Here is a 25,449-nt window from a genome sequence, read left to right as displayed (position 1 = left end):
CATAGTTCCAAGTGGCACATATGATACAATATCGGCTAATTATAATTATTAAGCAAGCTTTTAAATGGCCTGTTACAATGGAAAGTGCCATTTAACTTGGGCTTAATGGTCATTTTTTATTTAGTCAATTTATTTTAATGACAACTCTACAGACGCTGTCAATGCGCAATTCAATCGCTCTTCCGTTTTTCTCATTCTAAGATCCTGACACGTCCTTACCAAACAAAATATAGCTAATATGAAGCATGTACATGCATGCAAAATAATAATCTACCTAAATTACCGTGTCTTCATCCCTCTCATTCACTCCCATTGACTCGGTCTCCGTGGAGACACTGCTGAGCTGATGCTCTTTGAAGTCTTCCTTCAGGCTCCTTTTTAAATATCACCCATTTTGTGGAAGCAATTGAATTTTCCTTGGCAATGGTGTGTTAAACATTAACCCCGCCAGACCCATTGATATTCCGAACGCGACGCTCCGAGTTACTGTTCCTTTCTTCCCAAACTCCAGCCCCAGTTCCCAGAGCACAGTCAGCGCATTGGATGGGCTTTAGAGTCTGTTTCTCACTGCGCTGGATTCAGTGAATATTACAGCTCTTTTAAAAGGACTTCAGTTAGAGCTGAGCGATGATACTTTTAACATCAAAAAGCTGCGGCGCAAAATCCGGTTTTCTGGCAGGACGAACAACGCGTGGCCTTTAGAGATCAGACTACAGAAAACCACTCCGCAAAATGGTGTGAGCTGCAAAGTGTTTAATACCCACAGGTCAGTTTTCAGGTCCTGTGATAATTCCACGTCTTTGGTTACATTGGATTACATTTGACTGGTCCGTATGAACCAATGGGCAAAATGACAGCGCAATAATATTTTTCTAAATAATGTTACCATTCTTATCACTCAGCATCTGTAAATTCATGCATCAATTCGGATGGGACGACTACATGTGGGCTTTACATGTGATGTGGCGATGTGTGTCTTATGTGATGTATTTTTGATGAAAGTTAATATCAGCTATCAAAGACATCTGCATTTAGATAAGATTAGATTTCTCAGAGGACCACTGAGTTTGCAGAAAACAGTGGGCAATTTGCTCCAGAATTTTTACACATGTTGTTTGAGGAAAACACTGATTTGGCAGATTCAGATGGCTTTAATAATCACAAAGTCTGTCCAGGAAACACAAATTTCTTGAACGTCCCATGGGAAAACTAGTCCCATCTGGATAGGGCTTATGATAGGACTGCAGAAACTAATCATTATTTATACAGTATTATATACACAGTATATACAAAGCCTTCTCTGCTGGCCTAAACACAATCAAAATCACTGAGTAGTTTTGATATATTTTCCCATAAATGTGTATTAAATGATCTTCAATACTCTATTCTCTTTATTTCATAGCTTTTCTCTTGGATGCATTTCTTCCAATAGTGAATGTTTACATTAGAGCTTTTATCCAATCGCATTTTAACAATCGTGTTGCCAGGGTCATAGAAATCTGCCCAAGGCCTTTAGAATTAACATTGCAGGTGTCTGTATCTTAAAATCAGTGGTGTAAAGCACGCTGCCACTGGACTCTAGAGCAGTGGAAATGCATTCTCTGGAGTGACGAATCGCACTTCTCCATCTGGCAATCTGATGAACAAGTCTGGGTTTGGTGGTTGCCAGGAGAACGGTACTTGTCTGACTGTACTGTGCCAAGAGTAAGGTTTGGTGGAGGGGGGATTATAGTATGCGATTTTCAGGAGCTGAGATTGGCCCCTTAGTTCCAGTGAAAGGAACTCTGAATGCTTCAGCAAGACAAGACATTTTGAACAATTCTATGCAATTCCATGCACCAGTGCACAAAGCAAGGTCCATAAAGACATGGATGACAGAATCTGGTGTGGATGAACTTGACTGGCCTGCACAAAGTCCTGACCTCAACCCGATAGAACACCTTTGGGATGAATTAGAGCGGAGACTGAGAGCCAGGTCCAATGTCAGTGTGTGACCTCACAAATGCGCTTCTGGAAGAATGGTCAAAAATTCCTAAACCTTGTGGACAGCTTTCCTATTAGAGTTAAAGCTGTTATAGCAGCAAAGGATGGACCGACGTCATATTGAACCATATGGATTAGGAATGGGATGTCACTTAAGTTCATATGCAAGTCAAGGCAGGTGAGCGAATACTTTTGGCAATATAGTGTATATAGCCAAGTTTAAGATTCTGTAAGGATATCTGAGTCTCCAAACTGAGCCGTATAAAGGGTCTCTTTTGGCTGCAGAGGCAAACCAATGAGGAGACTCGGTGTGAAGATGATAGTCATATGGTATGTTACGTTAAACCACATACAATTTTCTTTACCACCTTGTATGAATTATTTTAATGTTACTTTCTCTAGGGTGACAGTAGGAGTCATTTTCCCAGGACGTGTCCTGGCCAGGATTCCGATATTGTTGAAGTATCTAAGTTTTTGCTTTGTTTGCATGCAGAACGATCGGTGTATGACATTAGTTCCTTTTCTTTTTTTGAAAATGCTTTCGAGGTACTTTGAAACAAAGCAATACAGAATCCTGGCAAAGTTCAGTGTAATTTCATATATATAAGGATTTGATATTTAATATTGCCTATTGTGTGTGTATTTCAGTTACTGAAACATTTTAGCTAACAATAACACTTTTATTACTTATGCTGGGAACGTAAGTGTTTATTTTACTTTTTTTATGGCATTCTTCTTAAATTTATACCAATATGCAAATAAATATTGGAATGTTTGTAAATAAATATCATGAAGATGTATTTTACTCACTCTGCATGCCTAAATATAATACAAATGCACAGTTTATGTCCATTATATCCAGTATACACTTATATATCAGTGCACATTTAAGTTATGCAAATTGTATTATTATTATTATTATTAAATTATGCAAATTGTAATGAGAAATCATGCACAAATCATAAATCTGAGAGAGAAAAAGCTCATACGGAGCATCACCAGAAAAGCGTTCCCTAAGCTTCACTCTTATAGAGGTGCTTGGGTTCATGTAGCAATGACTGAGGCGTCAAAAAAGCCACTGATTCTTTTGCTACGTCTCAAAACGGCATCCTAGCATCCCTTGCTGCAGTCAGGCTGGCTGCCATAGCGACTGTAAAAGCAAAGACCCGGCATCACAAAGGTTAGTCTGATCCCTCTCAGACAATGAAGTGAAGCTGACTTCACAGTGTGTGTGTCCGACATGGATTGTCTCCTGTATCCTCTAATCCTGTTCTCTAAGCTTCCTACCTGCCAGCGTGAGTCTCCAGTTCTATTAGACACAGACAGCAGACAGGCTGATGGGAGCTGTTAGCATGAGATGTCCTCAGAACTACTGCAGCAAACAGACAAAATCAGAAAACAATCCTTTGTGTCTGCTGTCTCAAAGCTGCTTTTTACCTACTGTTATATTGATATATATTTTTAACTAGTCTGCATGCGTGTATGTTATGTGTGTGCTTGTGTATGTGTATATGTTATACACACACACACACACAGAGAGAGAGAGAGAGAGAGAGAGAGAGTATATACAGTACATATTAGATCAGTAGATTTAAAACATGAATTGCCTTTGATGTAAGCTGAATAATATGTATAATTAGCTGAATTTAAATTAGTTGCTTAAATGCATATATATTATACCTACTACTCAAATAGCAGCTAATTACAATAAGCATTAATATAAATGGGTTACAATTGGTCCTAAGTTGGAAACTTGAAAATCTTTTGTCTTTAAAAAAAAGTAAAAAAAATGTATGCAATTATATTCTAGTAACTGCAGTTAATTCTTATATTTAATATTTTTTCGAATATTTGTCCACAAATTTGTCACTAACAAAACTCAGTAATAATAATATTTGAATTAGAAGGGTTATTTTGACTTTTCAATATTTAGCTTTCATCTAAATTATAAACATTTTTTGCTATTTTCTAAATCAAAAACAATTACATTTTAACAATATTTCAAATATAATTTATGAGATTTGTTGCATTTTGAAACCAAAATGCAGACAAACTGTATTTTTTTTCCTTTTTTTGTCTAAGGTGCTATAATGCTGTAATAAAACATTCTGGGTCAATTTAACCCTCGGTAGGTAGGTGTGTGTGTGTATGCATGTGTGTTTTGGTTGGCAGTTAATTAAAAATCTCTTTCAGTGAGCTTCAGCTTACATCAGGTAGATGTGAGATGTTCTTTCTCTCACAAGACTGTGGGTTGTGGGAGGATGTGGAGGTACAGCACATTTAGGTCTACAGCCACCTGATCGAATCCTCTGGCACAACAACAGCTGCTCTGCTACCAAATCTCAGACTTTCAAAGGCAGTAATAAAACTATGAGTATGAGTGTATGTACCCAGATGGGGTACTGAAAAATATTTGGTGCTGTACTTCATTGCGTCACCAAATGAAGGACTCATCCACACTTCAAATTTTTTTGAAAATCATTAATTACAGATACAGAAAAATCTGCTTTTGAAAACCTCTTTGCTGTACAGCACATTTTTAATTGATGATATTTAAATATCGCTTTTGATATAACACTGTGCTTGTGTGAAGTCAGACACGAGTGGATGAGCACATACTACTTGTCTGGAAGTGAGTGCTAGAAGTGAACCTTTAATATAATTTTACTATGTTTCAGGTTCATCTTCTTTGTTATCTTAATGTCTTTGTCTCTAACAAATGTTGAAAAAAGTATACGTTGTATATGTTGTATATGTACATGTGTATATGTTGAAAAAAGATATACTAAAGCAGCTTCCAGTGCCTCAAAACAACTTTAAATTGTTCAACTTTAGCAGGTTTTTAAATCAACACTGTCACTCAGTAACATGCCTTCATGAAAGTATATGCATATCATCATATAATAATAAGTACAAACAGGTGCATAACAAATGAGAGAAACAAATGAAATAGATAGGTGTATGTAATCTGCAAGCTCTAATATTTACCTTTAATTAAAAGTTATTATAATAGTTATAGTCCCTTTCATGAACACCAGGAATGAAAGAATAAAAACATTTCGCAGGCAAAAAATAAGGCTTTGTCTTCATACGTTTAAACTTGAGCTCATCCTTCAAAGACTTGAAAGACTTTGTAGTATGACGACACATGTAGTATGCGAATAAAGCCAATATTTCTGCACGCTGAAGCATGATTTAAACGATGAAAAAAAGGCTTACTTGCTAGGAATTACACTATTCAGAGAAGATGGAAATACAACTCACCTAATTATTCTCTCTTTTTACTCATCCTTGTCCTCGCTGTGTTTAATTCTTTCCTCATTTCCTCCATGCAGGACATCCGTCTCACTAAAATATGAAAAAAAGAAAGCATGAAATCAAATGCATGTTAAGCAAAAAATTTTTTTTAGGTTTTTTTAGGCAGCGGTAACATATTTACAGTGCAATATATTATGTCAAAATTAGGAAATAATTCAGTCAATATTGAAATCATTTCAATGATTTCTACAACAATTTAATGATTTATGAGGCTCTCTGTGAGTAGTAAGGACCTTATTATTATACATGTGTGTGACTGTACGTGTTTGTGTATGCATACACTACTATAAAACAAAAAAAAATGTTAGGATTGATGTTATGATGTATACATTTTAACATGCTCTGTTATCAGGCATCGAAGCGAAGCCGTTTTAAGCTGTTCACACGGCTGAGTCCACCATGAATAAATTCACGTAGCTTTGAACATTTGAGCAATTTCGGTAGTTTGGTGCTCTATTTATTCATCTAGTATTCATGCGTGTGTGTTTGCGAGTACAGCAGAAGGCTGTCTGTGGGCTAGGCTTGCATAGTGAGAAAATCAAAGCAACAAACTGACAGTTCAGCTTCCAAATGCTCTCGCCAGGGACAGAAGTGAGGGGTAAAAACATGAAAGCGATAGGCAGACAGAAAGAGAAAGCGCACGCCATCCAGAAAAGAACTAGTGTCGACCTTTTATTTTATGCCTAGTCCCTTGAAAAACACTGTTCTTGAGTTCAGGTTCCAGACGGAGTACACGTGTAGCGTAAGTTCCTGGTACCACCTGCAGTCATGAATGGGATATTTTAAGTTACTTCCAAAATTTTTGCATGCCGTCACTTAACGAATCTGCTGACACACACCGAGCAGCGTTCTTTGTCATGGGAACATCCCAGCTGAAGATAATGAGGAAATTACATCGATCCTTTGACAAGTGGATACCAAATGACTAAATAATGGCACGCACGTGCTCTGCTCATTCCAAAGTTCCCACTAACAAGAGGATAAGGATGATCACTTTAATTCGAAAAATGTCGTCTGGTACACGATATGCATAGAGGTGAGGAGCTCCGGTTCAAATTCAAATGTAAGTACGGTTCAAATCTGTATAAAAGGAAGTTGAAATGGCATGGTTGCATCAACAAATTTGTTATTATATCAGTTTTGCATTTGTTTACACTATTGGGTAGGTTTAGGGTTGGATTTGGTGTAGGGCAAATTTCCAACATGATAGAGCATTAGCTTTTAGCAACAGTACACAAATATTTTAATTCAGAACCTCCGCGACAATAACACAGTAACATATCAACAATAAAAATGTGCCAGTGGACATTTCTCTCTTTTAGGGTTGGATCTGGTGTAGGGCATATTTCCAGCATGATGCAGCATTAGCTTTTAGCAACAGTACACGAATATTTAACTTCTGAACCTCCGCGACAACAACATAATAAAAATGCAGTAAGGTGTGTAAAAATGGTGTTGCACAAAAAGCGCGCAGAGGTACATATTTTTATGACACCAGGCTGGTCGGTAGACGGACACCTTTTCAGACCATCTGTCACTTTGTGCACTGATGCTTTGGCTTCTTTAGCAAATAACTATATTGTGGAAAAAACTGTAAAAATCAGCTGCAGTTCTTATCATCCTAGCTGGGATTATCTGTTCATGCTATACACTAATCATCCACAACATTAAACCCACTGACAGGTGAAGTCAATAACATTGATTATATCGTTACGACAGAAGGCAGTGCATTGCGGTTTACAGTGTATGGGGCTGCATAGCTGCAGACCAGTCTCAGAGTGCTCATGATAAAGCTTATCCATCGCAAAAGGCACCTACGATGTCGATGTGAGCATCGGAACTGGACCATGAAACAATGGGAGAAGGTTGCCTGATCTGATAAATCAAGCTTTCTTTTAGATCAGGTGGATGGTCGGGTTTGTGTGCAGTATTTAACTTGGGAAGAGATGGCAATAGGATGCACTATGGGAATAAGGCAGGCCAGCAGAGGAGAGGAGATGTTATGCTCTGGGCAATGTTCTGCTGGGAAAACTTGGATCGTGGCATTTATGTCGATGTCACTTTAACACATACCACCTATAGATTGTTGCAGACCATTGTTGCACTGGCCTACTTCAGTGGGATAATGCACACTGACACACTGCAACAACTCTTCAGGAATGGTTTGAGGAACATGACAGAATTCAAGAAGAATTCGAGGTGTTGCCTCGCTTTCCAAATTATGAACACTGTATGAACACTTCATAAATATGTAACAATGAATGACGACATCTGCAGATGGATTGTGCATGTTTGGTGTTCCCAAGGTGAGATGCAGGATGAGGTAAACAGATGGTTAGGAGGAATTATTGGCAGCCCTCGTAGAGGACGGTTTATATAGTAGTTATATAGTAGTCTCGTGAATGCGCAAAGACTGGCGTAGAAGAGAAGAAATTGATGAATAAAGTTATTTTTGTTTTTGTTTTGTTTTTAAAAACACAAAATGTATTCCCATGGACTACTTTAACAATGTCTTACTACCTCTCTGGCCTTGAATGTGGTAGCTGCAATTCTTTCTATGCAGGGTCAGAAAGCTCTAGGATTTCCTCAAAAATATCTTAATTTGTGTTCCAAAGATGAAGGTCTTACTCATTTGGAAGAACATGGTGTGAACTTTACCTTTCATTATAGTATATTGGAAAATTGGAGTCAGATATGTTGGGATTCCCTAGGGCAGGTGCAGGAACTTGTATACCTTGAGGTTTAATTTGGATGCAAAAGTGTTCCAAATGATTGGAACAAGCCAATAAATCACTTGTATTGATTAATGGTCATAACAATTAATCAAATTGTTATGCAGCAGAAGGCAAGTATGTATGGTGGTGTCACTATCTATCTATCTGTATGTCTATCTTTCTATCTATCTATCTGTATGTCTGTATGTGTCTCCCTTTGTCTTTCTTTCTCACTCTCTTTTTGCCCCTGCTGTTGGGAGCGATTTCAATTTCACGCTCAGCTGGGACACATCATCCACTCCAGCTTCACACCTCCCCGTCAGCATGCTGTGGGCTTCCACCAACAAGTTCAATCAACATCAACAACACATGGTATGCAAGGAAAGATGAACACCTATTTATATGCATATGGTTATTATACTCGCTAGGTGGCTGATGGTGTCTTACAAATGTGGTTATAGACGAATGCATGACAGCCTAAATAGAGCTTAAGTCTTACAAATATCTTGAAGGTCAGGCTACACCTGAAGCCTAGGAAAATATGTTGAGAACCTATAAACGGTTCACATAAGTAAGAGAAAGGCAGAAATTCTGAATAAAAATATGTAGTTTCAGTATACTATCTACATACTATATAAGATGTATGTGAGATTAGGATTAGCATATCCCATAATATGTTCGAAATAATATGGCAAAGGTGCCCAGATGGCTTCCAATTTTGTGTGGATTTTCAAAGTGTACATCTGTGCATGATTTTAGACTAATATCTTCCATAAAACCTTGCATTATATATAAACAGTACATCTCAATACTTACATAAAGGACTATTAAACCTGAACTACATTGAATATGCTTTTCAGTGTATATTCATATTTGAAAATACATTTTTTAATAGACATGTAAGTCAATACGGAGAATGTTGTCAGATCATCAATTTTTCTGCCCCACGTCAATTTTTTTCCCCTTAAACTCTCACCCTGGCCCCTGAGGAGAACGGAAAACTGATACACTCTCAATGCCCGTTTAATGAGGATTGCGAATGAACTTTAGCATTGCCCTCAGACTAAAGTGAAGATTGAGTTTCAGTAGGCATGTCTGTAGACAGGTCGTGTCTGAAGAGGTGTCCGCCGCATTAGTGACCCTTATGACTTCAGTAAAACGTACTCTTTCGCCATGGCACTGCCACGCTCATTCATATTCACAAGTTCCTCATGAATTATGCATTATTATGTAAAAATAAAGATTAAAAAGAGTGGAGAAATTGGCTGTGATCTATGCAAAATATACAGAAAGAGAGATGGGATGGAAAGAAAGAGAGAGTGCTGGGAGGATAGGGTGACAGGAAACAAAAAGACACCTTATCTGAAATCTACAGTGCTGTGGTGTTATCTTCACGATCGAGTTGAATGCTTGAGTTGTCCACTTTAACATGCATCAGCATACTCAACCTCTGCAGTTCAACAGGAACCAGAAACCAAGACGCTGAGCTACAGTTTATTCTAATGTAATTCTAGCAGAACAACGTGGTACAGTTGGAAAATGAGCAAGAAGGTTATTGAAGATGCAATCAGGTGTTTTCAACTTTCGTGTCCTAGGGGTTGATTTTTTTATTAAAACTGTGGATTTTCATATGAAGAAACTGTCTTTGAAACTTTTTACCTATCCTTCATCAGCTACATTTACACAAATGCTTTTATACTCCCTTGTTTCAGAACTAGACTTTTGATCTTGAAATAGGAAAATATATATTAAAAAAAATGAATTACTACATTCAAAAAACTACTATGATCCTATTAATGTGAAAATGATTTGTTTGTAAATTCTTCAAATGGACACAAGGTTTCATACATTTCCACCACACCAGTCAATATTAAAATGTTTTTTTAAATAGTTAACTTGTTTAACTAAATCAACGGTGTCTTTGAAGAGTTTGATATGAAATACGACTTGATGTAAACATCATTTCTGAGTAGAACGTTTAACGGTACTTTGTCCAGTGAAGCTATATTTTCATAATGCAAAAGTGAGTGAATATTATGTAATCATGTGTATTTTGTATACATACAATTGTGTCTATGAATTTTGCTTTAGCAGGAGAAATGAGTCAGCCATGCTAATATTTAAAATGTTTTTTTTTTTACTACTGGTGGAAAGGCATGTAGTAATACAGCTTTAGTTGTATTTGTTAAGCCAATACAACTTTAGAGAATGTAAAAAGTGGTTTTACAGTTTATTTATAGTCCAAAATTGCTCAAATAAACGCTATAATCCGCATGTAGCATTGTCGTATTAAAACAGCAATGTGATGTGTGGCCTTTTGCTTCCTGTCTTTTTCACCTCATTTTTCTCTTCTACAAACTGACCCATATCTGGAACAGTCAGCATCCATGAGGATTATGGGTGATAACCATGTACACACGCAGACACAAATGAACACGCACGCACACGTACACAATCAAGTTTTGCTGATTGTCTGTGCCGTGCCCTTCGAAAGAGGATTATAGTGGCCGTGAATTATTGACAAAAAAGAGACTGGATTTAGATTTCAGGCCAGCCAGGGCTAAACAGGAAAGAGAGGGAGAGAGAAAGGTCATCCAAGACCAGTAAGCAGTTAGAGGCGCTATGTATTTGGTTTTCCTTGGGGTTTTTGAGCTCTCCAAGTAATGAGCTCAATTACAGCACTCATGGAATCCTTCCTGATGGATCAGCAGCTGTCAGTGATTCGGGTGAACACCTACAATCGTGGCAGCTCAGGAAGAGTACAATCCAATATCCATCAGGTCTCTGGGGGCAAAAGCTTTTCAGACGCCATTGCTTTTTTCCCCCTCATAATTGTAGTCTTCTGGGTACAATCACTGCTGGGCAGCTGTGCACTCATGTGGAAGAGTGGCTATCCCACAATGCACTTTGAGCCTTCACTTTGACACCTGATGTCAAGAAATAACCAGATTTAAGCCATTTTAAAGGCGTCTACGTGGATCAGAAAGCTTAAGGAGAACCTGGTAGGCTGGGAAAGGCTTAGCTCCCTGTTGAGTAAGCAAAAAGTGGCCTCAGGAGAAATTTGCAAGTGAAATTTTCTCAGCACTCCAGTGTGGATTTGTTTGGCAGGCACCAAGCTGGGCAACATAAGAGCACAAGTCAACAATTACATGTCACATTTATCACTTTACCAGACTTGTGATTTCAACTTAGTTAAATGAAAAAAATCGTATACTGTGCCTAATGCAGAGACCAGGAATCATCTAAAAAATAGCATCCATATAGAATACCCCAGCAACTCCTAACGACCACTTAGTAAAAGCCTATATATCATCCTTGATGGTTGCCCTAACAACTAACAAGAAAGGCCCTCTGCAAACATCTAAAATAAACTGGCACCCACTTAGCAAAACTCCAGAAAAAATATTGAAAACCCCAGCAACAGCTTAGCAACCATCTACAACCCTAACAACCAGCAAGCAAACATCTTTAAGAACCCAGCAACCACTACAAACCCATCATTTCCGTCATTTACGTGACAAGGCTTTCCCTCCAGTTACAGAAGTTTCCATCATTTCAGACGAGATTTTCTGCCGTTGACAGAATTTTCTGTCATTTTCATTTTTTTATGCGATTATTTATTTTTCTGGCTTTCCATGTTTTAACTGGTGTATGGTAGGAAGTGCTATTGACATTTGAAACACAGATAAAGAAGCGGCAAAAACAAGCACATGCATGGGCAGATGCATATGATAAATAAAGAAATGATCAAACATTAAACAACACCCTACTGTTTTTGGGATATTAATGAAAGCAATTTACTCTCTGTTTTGAATTGGTCATTGTTTCATTGTCTTGATCAGCGTGATTTATTTTAAACAAATGTTGCTTTTTAAGGAAACACATTTAAGTGTTGATAAAAAGAATGCTTAAAGCTACAGTACACGTTTTTTTTTAATTATTATTTAAAGCAGGGGCTCTGATCATTCTTTTAAAATATTGCACGTCCAGATATTCATACAGCAGAGCAAAATAGCTCAAACAAAATCTTCTTTTTTCAAAACCATTAAATTTTTGTAAAAGATTTCAAACAAATACAAACACGCATTCTGTTCTCTACCATTTCAAAGAGAGGCATCTGTTGAGCCAGAGGCCTTACTGCAAAAAGGAAAAAAAAAGGGGCATGGGATGCAGAGCCAGAAAACACACGCAGATGCTTACTCACAAACAAATACGTGCATTCCAACAAACAGATCACAGCACTTCTGCGTCAACGCTAATTGTATTCTGTTGATACGTAGCATAATATATAGACATTAACATTCAGAATACACACCCCACTGTTCATGATCCACTGCCTCGCATTCTCTAAACACATGCATCACTCACATACGGCTTCTCTGGTGTGCATGGGCAAACACAAACTGCATCTACACACAAGAGTATGCCACGGTTTTTTTAGGAACTTTAGGGCTAAAGCACTCTAATGTAAATCAGGCCACATCAGCATGACGTTTGCACATCCACAGCATGAAAATGAGACGTGGCTGCGCGCGCGCGCACACGCACCGAGGATGCAAACTATGCGTGCATCATGTAATAATAAATAGATGACAAATGGCATAAAAATACGAGAGATATAGCACGAGCACAAAATGAACACAGTGCATTTACACTGTATATAGAATCAGAATAGCAGAAGAAATGAAAGAGGCAAATGTTGTAAGCTGGGTTCACGGGTCAATGTTAAGTAGCATGTGAGCTAACTGCTTTCTTTACGATTGAGTCAGTGAATCATTTATTCAAACAATTAGTTCAAACGCAACAAATGACATTCAAAAAAATGATTGAATGATTCCGAAAGTGCCTTGAAAGTTCAGAGAAAAGCGGCAAAAAAAAGTGTGAAAAGTCGCAAATACATAAAACCACATACACTTGCTTCATATAACACACTTGCGGTAAAGCGTTATTAAACCACTCTTAGAGATCAATACAAGACCTCTAATTGCATAAGATATCCATTTCATCTAATATGTCTTTTACAGAGATCATTCCGCTCAACAAAGTCAATCGTTATCCAATCAACTCACTCCTTTTGGAATTAACACACGAGAGGAAGACTTGCGTGAACTCTCTCTCTTCAAAACGAAGAGTGAGGTCTGTGCGTGTCTTGCATTTAAACGAAAAAAAAGGACGGCTAAAATACCATGAGGCAGGAGAACGCCAAGTTAATTAAGGTTTAATTTTAGTCGATTAGCCTGAGAGAAGATACACCCTGAGACTGAACCATCGTAAAAAAATAAAAATAAAAAATAAAGAAAAAATAAAGAAAATGAGGGATGGCTAGCTTGATAAGCTAGGGGGAGAATAGAAAGTAGCACAAGAACAATGCAAGTAAACATGCAAGTACACAAAAATATATTTATTCAGTTTTGTTATATTGTAAGGATCAAGTGAAATAATGTTGCATTTCTCTAGTCACTAGTGTCCTTTATTGTTTATTATTTCTTAAATATAACATGCATGTTTGCATAATAAATATATGTACATATAATATGAAGCATAATAAAATATACACAAATATGTTCAGAATATATAATAATTAAATGTGATTAATCATTTGACAGCACTAATCCTGTTTGTGTGTGTATGTGTGTGTGTGTGTATACAGACACACACACACATACACACACACACACATGCCTGGTAAGTGTGCATTGTTAAAACTTTGCATTCCAAATTTATGGACATTTAATATGAAATTTCAATACATACATCTTTTTTTAAACGTATGCAACTGTAAGCTGCAGTTATACTTCACACATACCAAAAAAAAACCACACCGAATCTACAGCTGCTAGATTAAATCTGTAACATGATCACACATACTGTACACACTTTCAAAAATCACTGGATCACGAGTAAATGGGAAAATACATGCATTTGCTCGAAACCATGAGCCTCTTACAACTAAATGATTTAGCATGATCAAACGACTGGTGTGTTTATCTGGACATGCGAGCGTGTATACAAATGTGTTTGCAGCCTGTATACTAGTATATTAGCACAGAGCTATCAATCAGAACGGGTCAGTAATGCCATTTCTCATACGCTGGTGGTCTCTAAACCCGAATCCCAGTGGGCAGCTAGTCTGCGTGACATTCTAATGAGGTTAAGCCATCCAGATTTATTAAAGTAATTGCCATATCTCATCATGATGACAGGGTTGCAGCGGTGACAGAAGCCATGCCTCGTGATGGATGATTGCCCCATTAAATATACTCCATCAGATGATTGCTGATATTTGTATGCGAGAATTGTTTAGATGAATCTTCAAATGATATTAAAGTAGCTGTGTATATATATTGTTGAAATAAACATTTTAGCTTCAATTTCATGCGATGCTTCAGAAGTGTGTGTGAAGCTGGAAGAGACGTCACTATGACCTTTAATCTGACTTTAAGCATGCTGATTACTAAAGATCACGAGGGGAAAGGTTAGAGACTGTGTGTGTGTGTGCTCTTATGATTCAGTATGCAACATTTATGAGTCACCTGGCATCATGTTTTATTAAAGAACTATGCATTTAGCAATCAGCACTGCAGAACGCATCCATTATTTTTTTCAAAATATATCAAAAACATCTCAGTAACAGAAAGTGAATAACATGCCCTTTTTATAAAAAAAATTAGTGGCCACATTAAAATAGTTAGAAAATTAAATTCACAGTGTTTCTTTAATGTAAAAAGAAAAGGGTTTAAAGTTCAAATAATACTATGAATACTTTCAAATAATCTATTTACATGACATGAAACATAACAACATAATTTTTTCTGTTAATTTTAAATTAGTTATTATTTTTATACCTATTACTTATATTTGTTTCCTATGTGCTTTGTCATTTTAGTTACAGTATATAATTTAATATATATATTATATTCAATATTATCCAATATAATAGTGTCATTATATATATTTGTAAAATGAATATACATACATAGTTTATTTTAATCATTGTGTGTGATTTAGTCATTTTTATTAGTTGTATATTAGTTTTTTCATACATATATACATGCATATATGCATGCATACTAATATATATATATATTTTTTTTTTTTTTTTTTTTTTTCTTTTTATTCCATTTAACAATTTTTAATTGTTAATTTAAGTTAACAATTACAACACTGGTTTATTTAATGAAAACTAGATTTATTTATTTATTTTTATTGTATTTATTTATGCATTTATGTATTTTTGATTGTGCTTATATCTGCAAATTCAGATATCGTACTCGTTTGACTACGTGACGTTTTGCTTACTATATAGTAGAGAAGCATGCCTATTCAGTTGCAGGGAGTGTCTTTATTAGCACACTGTAGATTTTATTGAAATTTACTTGATTGATTGAACAGTTATCCATCTTTTAGGGTATGAGAAGTAAAGAAATCCGATACAAGAATGAGACGGTGCTATAAAAATTACGTTTACTGGAATTTAATGGAAATAAAAAATAATGATACAGAAAACCAGAGAGAGGATATTAAAACCTGGATGTGCTCCATAGCTTCCCGTTCAGCTGGTCCCCACGTGCTGAGGATTCTGGGTAAAGCGACAATGCAGGCGCTAACATTGAACACAGAAAGAGTCACTTATCAGCAGAAGACGCTGACCTGAAAATGTCTCCCGCTGGTTTACAGCTCAGCGCGCTGCAGTCATCCCTTCTTTATAAACAAGATTACAAAATGGATTAACTGCTGTTTGTTAATCCATTCCAAGTGTGTCAATCGTGCTGGGACGCTTGTGCTGAAACCTCGCTTTCGAGCGCTGTAGGCCGGTTAAGGGTGCTTCTAGGCAACATCCGCACTCTCTTGAGCCTACAACCTGCTGCTATAGGTATAGCCTACATCATATTACTTTTAGCGTCTTATCTACTCTCTCGCTCTCTAATTGAATCATTGATGTTGGATCGACTTTTGCAGAGAGGAAATGTAAGGAGACTGATGCGATTATCTCTTTAACACTTGCTCTGTGGGTATGAGCGTGTGCGTGTGTATCTGAAGGCTCATATGTTTTTCATAGCTGCTGACAGAGATACATTGTTGCCCGAGGGCCGACTTTTCTCTGAAAGTAAACAAGTAAATAACAACAGATGAAAAAAGGAAGGAAAAAATGTGCACTCAGAGGTACTGAGTCATCGCCGCGTAACTGTCACTCAAAGCTACAGTCAGTGTGTCAGCAGCCGGAGAGAAAGAGCCATTAGCCTGCACTCTGGCCTGATGTTTCAGTTGTTACTTCAAGGAACCAAAGTAATCTAATCTCATTTGCCTTTTTGGTGTGTGTGTGTGTGTGTGTGTTTGCATGTGTGGTTTTTGGAAATTCCAAGAAGATATTTTATTAAAAAAAAAGAACAGCTTCGGCGCTTCCACACATATGTCTGACAAACAGTACACCGACTATGCTTTAAAATGTTATATTTGTGATTAATCATACACGTTTAAAAAGGTAAATGATATGTGATATTAAAAACTAGAGTAATGGCTGCTGAAATATATTTGATTGTTTTTACTGTAATTTGATCAAAAAAATTGCAGGGTGGATGAGCATTTAATGATTTCAAAATTTTGTATAGAGTAGTACATCAGTAAATAATTTATATAAATATTTTATCATGTACACTGCATGTGTTTATCTCATTATATATATGCAATGGACAATAACACATACAGTCTGTACAGTATAAAAACCATTAGGCCTATGGAATATCTCCATAAAACATAAAAACACGTTTGTGTAGGTGTGTGTGTGTGTATGTGTGTGTGTGTGCTCATGTCAAAAAAAAGTGTATAACATTTATCAAAAAAAAAAAAAAAGGAACTGAACGCAACAAAATATTACTATTATTTATGTTGTAATGTTCCAGTGTACTATTTAAGAATAAAAATTGGCTACTTTTACATGGACGTCAGGGGAATAAAAATTAATATGATATTGATGAACATTAACATCATAAATATATTGAGATAAAACAACAAGAGAATATAAATAAGATTAATAGAGGTGAGGATGCAATAAAACAGAGAGAGACAAATGGTTCACGCAGTGCCTTCACTCTGCAGGAATTTGCATGTGATTTGCATGTGATATGAATATGACCCTCCACGCACACATACACACGCAGTCAGCTGCTGTGTGCATACACAAACGTGTTTTGTCATCTACACAGCCAACAAAAGCTGCTACCTGAATCATCATCGCCAACATCTGCATTGAGTCTGTGCATAACCTAGATCCATTCATAATGCAGTCCACACTACGATCGCTTCAAAAAGAATAACACACAATAGCTTGATCTTATCTGGTCTCTGATGCATACATACACAAAAGCAGTCAGTGAGGACAGCGGGACGACAGCCACATCCGATCTGTCAATTCTCAGTCTCTGTGGATGCTCTGCGAGTGTGTGTGTGTGTGTGCGCGCGCGTCTGTGATCAGATCATGATCCTCCGGCACTGAATCTTGTCAATGCTGGTTAATCACTCTGACAAAAGAGGCCTAACATACAGCGGGGTTTCCAAAAAAAAAAAAGAGACCACACAAACAAACTGATGTAAACCTAGGAAGAAGGTACGTTTTGAACCAAATAAAGGTTACAATGTTTACAATAATTACAGATTTTACACTATTTTAGGTCTCTAACCGAATTGCAGTAGCCATGTAAACTCATTTAATAAAATGTTTCAAACAGCATCTAGTGCAAATCATGCCGAATGCTATGCTTTCACACAAACAAATTTGTGTTGCTCTACTTGTTGTAGTTTTTGATGATGCTTAAACGGAAAGTGAATTAAACAAATACCAAATTAGACATTTTGAAATTCACGTTCATTTTTTTAAATTGACCAATTTTCATTCAACATGTTATTTTGATAGTACAATTAAGGATGCGTTTTCTTTTTTGTTAAACCATAGGCAACGGGAGCATTTGCACTGCTAGTATTCAACTTTTGGAAAACGCAACACTTTCGTTTTATGTCACCCGTTGAGCATGTTTGGGATGCTCTGGATCAGCGTGTTCCAGTTCCTGCCAACATCCAGCAACTGCAACATGCAGCATCTCGGCAAAGGACAAGGGGTCCCTAACACAGATTTAGACAGATTTGTGAACAGTATTTGAGAGAAATAGGGATTTTAGTCTTACACAGAAAAGTCTTAGATCTTTGAGTTCAGCTCAAGAAAAATAGGGGCAAAAACAAAAGTGTTGCGTTTAGAATTTTGTTCGGTGTATATGGTAAGCCGCTGTCCATGGTACTGACTGAAAGTATACATGTGCATACATGCAGTATTGGAAATTAATTTGGATTTGGGCCAAAGTTCCACTAAAATATACATGCCCCCCAAGATATTGGTGCAAAAACGATCTATTAGAGCAATCACGATTAAAATGAATAAAGGGTGAAATGTAGCATTATATTTACAAAAGATTTGCTTTTTATGCAGGGTTCATATTGAGATTTATAACCAATCACACCAGTGACAATGAAAACATTTACTAGCCGTCAGTGTATACATTTGCTTTATTTGAAACAATGTTAAAAATACGTAGAATAATCTTTATAAATTCTCTTTTTAAAACGAGCTAAACAGAAAATGGTAATCCACATGCCCTCATTAAGCAAATGACAGATTGGAGAACGCGCAAATTAATGCCAACTGTTGATGATTTCATTTCAAATTTAATTTCACTCTTTAGCAGCTCATTTGATAAGTGACGTTTGGAGCTGGCGTCCAGGGGATTATGGGTTATTAGTTATCCATGTCAGTGTGTCAGAGACAGATCTGTAAAAGGGAAATGTCATCTGGAGGGAGTGAGTGTGTGTTTGTGTATGCCGAGAGAAAGACAAATATGGCTGACACATCACAGCAAACAAGCTGCAGATTACGTTTATGCACCAGATTTTCTTGAAAACACAGAAAAGAATGTTAGCGCAAAAAACAAACAAACAAAAGCATTTTATGCTCAATTATTTTCCCCAGTAATTTCCAGCTCCATGAACACTTTTGTGCCAATAACTGATCAGAACAACTTAGAAATCACCCAAAATACCCCAACCATATAGCAACATACTAAAACCAATCAAAACACCTCGAACTGGAACGTTCTGCAAAGCAAAGTACTAAAATCACCACAAACCCTGATATCATAGTTTAAAGGCCTGATTACACAAAGACCTTTAGTCTTTCAGTCTGTCAATCCAAACATTTCTGTGGTTGGCCTTTACGCAGATAATACTGCCATTACATTTTAACACTACGAAACGAAATATCACGGAGTTGAACAACATTTTCAAAAGATTAAGTGTTTTTTCATCTGACGGAGTTCGGGTTCCTTGCCACTGCCACCACTGGCCTGCTTAGTTGGGGTTTAAAAAGTATGTGGCATTCAGTAATATTATAAATTTGACTGCACTGACACCTTCGGATGCCAGCAAAACTTGCACATCTGGAAAATCAATTATCCGGCTGCTGAGTTGATTCTTTAGGATCTTAAAATAAGATAACATACATAAGTCTATAACAAACTTCGTTTAAGATTTCTCAATGGTATTGCAAAATAACTATTTCTTTACCCTGTTAAGATCAGGTCTGTTTTCATCAAGCCATTTTAGTCCATGATGCTTTAAATGCTGATGAGCCCTGCTGACCCCGCCCCTCGCTTCACTCAAGTGCCAAGCCTGTTACAGACTGTGAACTTCAGCCACAAAACTGGATGACTAGCACATTATTAGAAAATACTCACTTCTGTAGATGAAGCTTAAAAATAAAAGTAGAGCTGAACCTCTGCGTCTTTAACAATAAATGTCATCATCCAACAACTGAACAACTCAATCGAAGTCGACACAGTAGAGACTGATAACTGCTCACTAAGGGCGGGTTTAGGGTAATACAGCCTTGTCAATTAACTACTGTTGGAGCGCAGAACTACATCACTCTTCCAGGAATCTCAGAACCACTTGATTTGAGAAAGGTGATTTAAAAAAAATAAAACATTATAGGATGGATGTACACACTGCCAAAACACGTTTACGTTCAAACAAAGTGAATTTTCCATCCGATGACCCCTTTGAATATCTACTATACCACTATTGTCCGCATAGAACTCCTTAACAGAATTAAATTTCAATGGTATATTTGAAGAAGTTCACATCCCTTATTCTGTTATTTCCTGTTTATTACTGTGAAACAAATCTGAAGAGTGTATAAAACTCCATATAAAGATTACTTGACTTTTAACTTGACATTTTCCTCTTGAACTAAATCTCAACGCTCTAAGAAGTCCGTCGAGTGCACGCTTGCATAGATAAACAATTACACAATTGCATCTTGTGAAAACGGCCTTTTACTCTATGACTCACAAATGGTCACAGCTGCGTGGAAGTCTAAAGCGACTTCGTTTCGTCGTGTATTTGCCATCGAGGGGGTCTGTTGACTGGCTGGTGTGTGCAGAGGGCAGAGGCACTGACCTGCCGGGATGTGTGGAGCGAAGGGTGGTCAGCGGCTGCTCTGAAAAAACACACTGTGATATAGCCTTTACACACAGACCTCCTGGCATTTCTGGATCTTGAGCCAACACAAACACACACACACACGCATCCACTACTCATGACTGAAAATGTAAGCCCATATGCACGTGTAAATACAAACAAAAAAAAATATGCTCGCATACGCTGATAAAACTGCGACATTCATCCTGCAACACATGCAAAGTGTGAACATGCATGCACACGCACACACACACAACACAGCCATCTGTCAGACTCAAGTCCCCCCTGTGCTCTGGCTGTCGTAGATATAATACAGTCTGCCGATTGGCTAAATCTGTTACCACCTTATTATAAGACAGAGACTCGTGCTGAAAAAAAAAGCACTATAACTTCCTTTTTCATAGGAAGCAGAGAAACCAAAACACCTGAGGAGGACGGGAGAGATGACATTCAGGGAGAAGGACACGACAGGCGTTCACATTAAACTTTCAAACCTCTATAAACCCGCTTTTCACCTGAGTGCCATTTCAATCTCTCTCTATTTCTCTGCGTCGTCTCCTTCCATCTGTTTCGCGCACTTCTAATCGTTCATCTTCATCCAGCTTTCCCATCATTTTCCAGTTTGTGCCGTTTCCTCCGGAGTGCTGTTCAATAACGCTCTGAAATTTGACCTCTTACATCACATTGGCACACAGGCACTCATAGACATGGACTGATGGGTCCCTAATGCCCTGTTTTTGAATTAACACATTATTGCTTTGTAATAACAGTGCCAGAGTAAGTCAGAGAGAGTGGGAACGCTCAAAAGTCAGACTAGGTCAACGCCGGCAAGTGCAGTAGAAAAGAAAAATCTACTTAGTGCTATGATGTCAGCATAATATTTGCATAATTAATTGCGGTTAGTCTTTTTTTGTACATTACCGTTTTAAACTTTGGGGTCGGGGAGATGCTCTTATGCTCAAGGCTGCATTTATTTGATAAAAATACAATAAAACACTAAATGAGTGCAATTTTTGAGTTAAACGTTTTTTTTATAGAGGCTATATTTAAAGATGTAATTTATTCCTGTGATTGAAAACAGTCTTCAGCATCACATGACCCTTCATAAATCACTCTGAAATGCAGATTTTCTGCTTGAGAAATTTTATTATTTTATCATTTTTTTTGGAAAGTGTGATAAAGAGAAAACTCAGAAGAGCAGTATTTGAAATTAAATATGAACACTGACTTTTGATCAATTCAAAAAAATCATACAAAAGCATTTGAATGATGGTGTATACTAATTTACATTCTAAATTGTGGCCTAAAAGTCTAAAACCTACCTAAAAAAAAAGTGAACACTGCTCTTTTGCTGTACAGCAAACTCTGGTATTTCCTTCAGAAAATGCAGATCTTGTTTTGGGACGTGACCGAGCGTGCGTCGCCAGACGGTTCTGACTTTTTCAAGACTTTTATTTTTCTCCCGCACAAGTCTGAAATGGGCTGCCAAATTCAACAGATTTAAGTCATTTACTGTTTGGCACCACAATAAGTTGTGTTTACACATTCCCATGCCATATGTTAACACTCTTCTTTGAGGGTGGAAACATTTGATAGCCAAAAAATAAAACGGAGACTAAACCCCACTGGTGTGAGAGTTAGTTTGATGGTGTGTGAAAAAAAAAAGAGTTGTGTGTGTGTGTGTGTGAGGGAGAGTGACAGAGCTACTGCCAAATTGACAGCGCTGCAGGTAATCCTCAGCAAACAGGACGTAAGTAAATGTCAGCACAATTACACACACCTACACATTTACAAAATCAACAAACACCCAATGAGGGTTTGCAAACTGGCCTCCAGGACCACCAGGGGTCCACAGATCATTTAAACCGGAAAAAGTGAGAAAAACAATAGAAGTGTACAAATTGGATAAAAGCAGTACAATTTACATTTTTTTTATTCTGTTCATAAATAAACCAAGCAGTAAGAATAGTTCAAGATGATGAAAATGATACAATTATAGTTTTAAAATAAAATATTTGTAAGATTTGTAGATGTTTCGTTTGATCTTAAGTACGAAAAAAAACTATTTTTACTATTAAAATGACATCATTTATTCCTGTGATTTCAAAGCTGATTTTTAGCATCATATATATATAAACAAACATCCCTTGAAGTTGAGCCACTTTTTCACAGAAAGGGAAAATGAGAATGGAAAATTCTCTTTTTTATAAATATAGCATCTTTGTTGAGCAAAAAACTTCAGAACTAACCTTGAGAAACAAAAACGATGTTAAAAAACTGAAACTGCATTTCATGGCCCCTTTAACGCAGCACTGGCAAAATTGCAATACCGTCATTTTATGAAAATAAGAACAGCACACACACTTCTCTAAAGTACACTGGAGCTGACACAAAATACTTTTTGCAGATTACACAGACTCATACCATCACCATTGACTTACTATACATCCAAAAGAAAAAGTTTAAACAGGTTCTTATAGTAAATATAGTCGCTGTTCTCTTTCTCTGGTAATACTAGTTAGTTGGTTTCATGGGGATGCTGGGACTACTCATGCTAGAACAGTCCATGTAAATGTCAGTACGCCTACAGTTTGCGTACATCTATGTGTGTGAACCCAAGCACATTTATGTGTGTTCTGCAGGCTGTGAAATTAAATTTGGCGTTTTTATACGACCCCAGCATGTCGGAGAGCCGCAAGTATATAGTGGGAGCGTTACATCTACATCAGCACTTCTCATCTACCCCTCCTTAACATTTTTATTGCACGCTATTCCATCAACATGAAATGCTTCTTAAACAAATGCAGTCTATAACCAGCACTCTCTCTTCACTTTACTCTGACTGTGGCGTGAGTAACAGAAATGTTTAACATTTATATTCATTGTCTGTGTCAGGCGGATGGATAGACCTTTTAAAATATCGCTTCTAAACGCAGCTTGTCCTACTATCCGCTGCTAGAGAATGAATGGCGGCATTAGAGCTTCATCTGTGTGGGTTTGTAAATCAAACGGGTTCTGAATGCCTGCAGCCACAAAAACACAAAGCCCTACAGATGTTAGAGGAGACTACTGTACTGTATAGTTACTGTACACATTCTAAATGGAACAGTTCATCCAAAATTCTGTTCAGTTAATAACCCTTGCGTCGTTCCAAACTTGTACGTGTTTTTTTCTTGTGGAACACAAAAATGAGAAGACTTAGAAAGTCCATGCTGCCCTTTTCTATATAATGAAAGTGGATGGGGATTATAAAATATAAGAATGCACAAAAATTGCAATTCTGTCTGATGCGGACACTGATGAGCCAAATACTATTTTATATTCAATAACCAATACATCTTACATTTTTCTCTAATACAAAATCTAAAAATCATAGAATTTATCCATCACATTACAAAATGCAGTATGAAACTGATATTCATTTTGCTGAATATATATTTAACTACACGGCGGTGTTATCATTATATTTTATATAGTCTTTTTTTATATATATTTATATAGTTTTTTCAAAGAACAGATGACAACGAAAATAATTTATATATGTAAAAATGTAGAACTACAAATGAGCATGAACAATTAAATACTCAATATCATCTAATATACACCATATTTAATATAAAAAGTCATACAAAAGCAGACTAAAACTAAATGAAGTCTCTTTTAAGGGAAAACTATAAATAGCTTTACACATACCTATTTATAAACTATATAAATAACTCTTTCAGGTTTCTTAGTACATGACAGAGAATAAATAATAACAGAATTTTCTTTTTGAGGTAAGCTATCCATTTAAATCTGCTCTCTGCTTACTGCCTTTCTTTCTTTGTCTCTTTCTTTGATCGCTGTCCCGCTTTATTTCTATCTGACCAACAGGTCAAGTCTATCAGTGACAAGGTATGAAGTCTTTTTTTTTTCTTCTCAAGAAAATTCTGAGAAAAATAGAGGATAGAGGAAGGGATGGAAAGGTAGAGCAGGGGGAGACAGGGTCCTTATGAACATCACAGCATGAGGTGAACCTCTTTTATCAGTATCAGGTACCTGTGTATCTGTGTTTCACAGCTGACTAACTACACCAAAACACAAGCCATGTTGCTTTTATCCATCTAGATAACATCCGGTTACAACATATTATTAAACCCACATTTAAAGTACATGTTTTCATTATTAACAGAGTGCAAATTCAAGCATTTTTGTATACTTATATATATATATATATATATTGATCCGTCCTAATCATTTTGTAATTATTTACAGTACATGTGTGCATGTAAATGAGAGTGTGTGTATGTGTGTGTGTTAAGCTGGGACAGATCTGTCACACACACACACTGCCACTTCCCCTCCTCTTACAGCTTGTCTAGTGCAGATTATCCTTGCTCACGACCGCTTACACAAATCTCTGAGCTTTAGGACTCTCTGTCTGTGTGTGTGTGTGTAAGTGTGTGTGTGTGTGTGTTGGGAGGTGGAAATGAGTGCTCCACAAATATCACAACACAGAACATATGATGTTGGGAAAGTAAGATGACACAGATCTCATCAAGCCATGTTAGGGTGTTGTAAGTGGTTGCTAGGATGTTGCTAGGTGGCACTTCCATATTTTGCTTTATTGAGAATAAATTCAAAATAAATAAAAAAAAAACTAATCTTTGATGTTCTGCACCAAATGGCACTTTTTTCCAGCAAACATGCATTTAAAATATTTTTTAAAGAGCCGTTTACATTTAATGAAAATGTAAAACTTTTTTTTTTCTCAGGAAAACTGAAAAAAAAGACCCACAGTCTTACGTAGCATGAAAAAAAAAAACAAGGACACTTCGTTCAAGGCCATTCCTAAGGGTGTTTTTAAGCTGTGCTGGTAATAAAGTTTTTGCAAGTTATAATAAAGTGTTAAAGTTTTCTAAAACCTACAGAT

General features: G+C 36.9%; 1 protein-coding gene across 8 annotated transcripts in view; it reads right to left on the bottom strand.

Moving 5' to 3' along the window:
* dlgap1b (discs, large (Drosophila) homolog-associated protein 1b) overlaps positions 1-25,449 on the bottom strand; it is an 82,630-nt gene that overhangs the window by 51,088 nt on the left and 6,093 nt on the right. For 5 of the 8 annotated variants that reach the window (XM_043226814.1, XM_043226820.1, XM_043226819.1 and 2 more), the window contains exon 2: positions 5,248-5,331. The gene's annotated coding sequence lies outside the window, so the exon portion shown is untranslated. Of the gene's footprint in view, positions 1-3,270; positions 3,356-5,247; positions 5,332-20,516; positions 20,663-25,449 lie in introns of those variants that run through there. The other 3 variants (XM_043226815.1, XM_043226818.1, XM_043226817.1) reach the window with 2 other exon arrangements.

Source organism: Puntigrus tetrazona, chromosome 24 (assembly GCF_018831695.1).
Source record: "Puntigrus tetrazona isolate hp1 chromosome 24, ASM1883169v1, whole genome shotgun sequence".
In the NCBI taxonomy this organism is placed as follows: Eukaryota; Metazoa; Chordata; class Actinopteri; order Cypriniformes; family Cyprinidae; genus Puntigrus; species Puntigrus tetrazona.
Note: the sequence above shows the minus strand (reverse complement) of the source record. Positions and strands in the feature narration are given on the sequence as shown.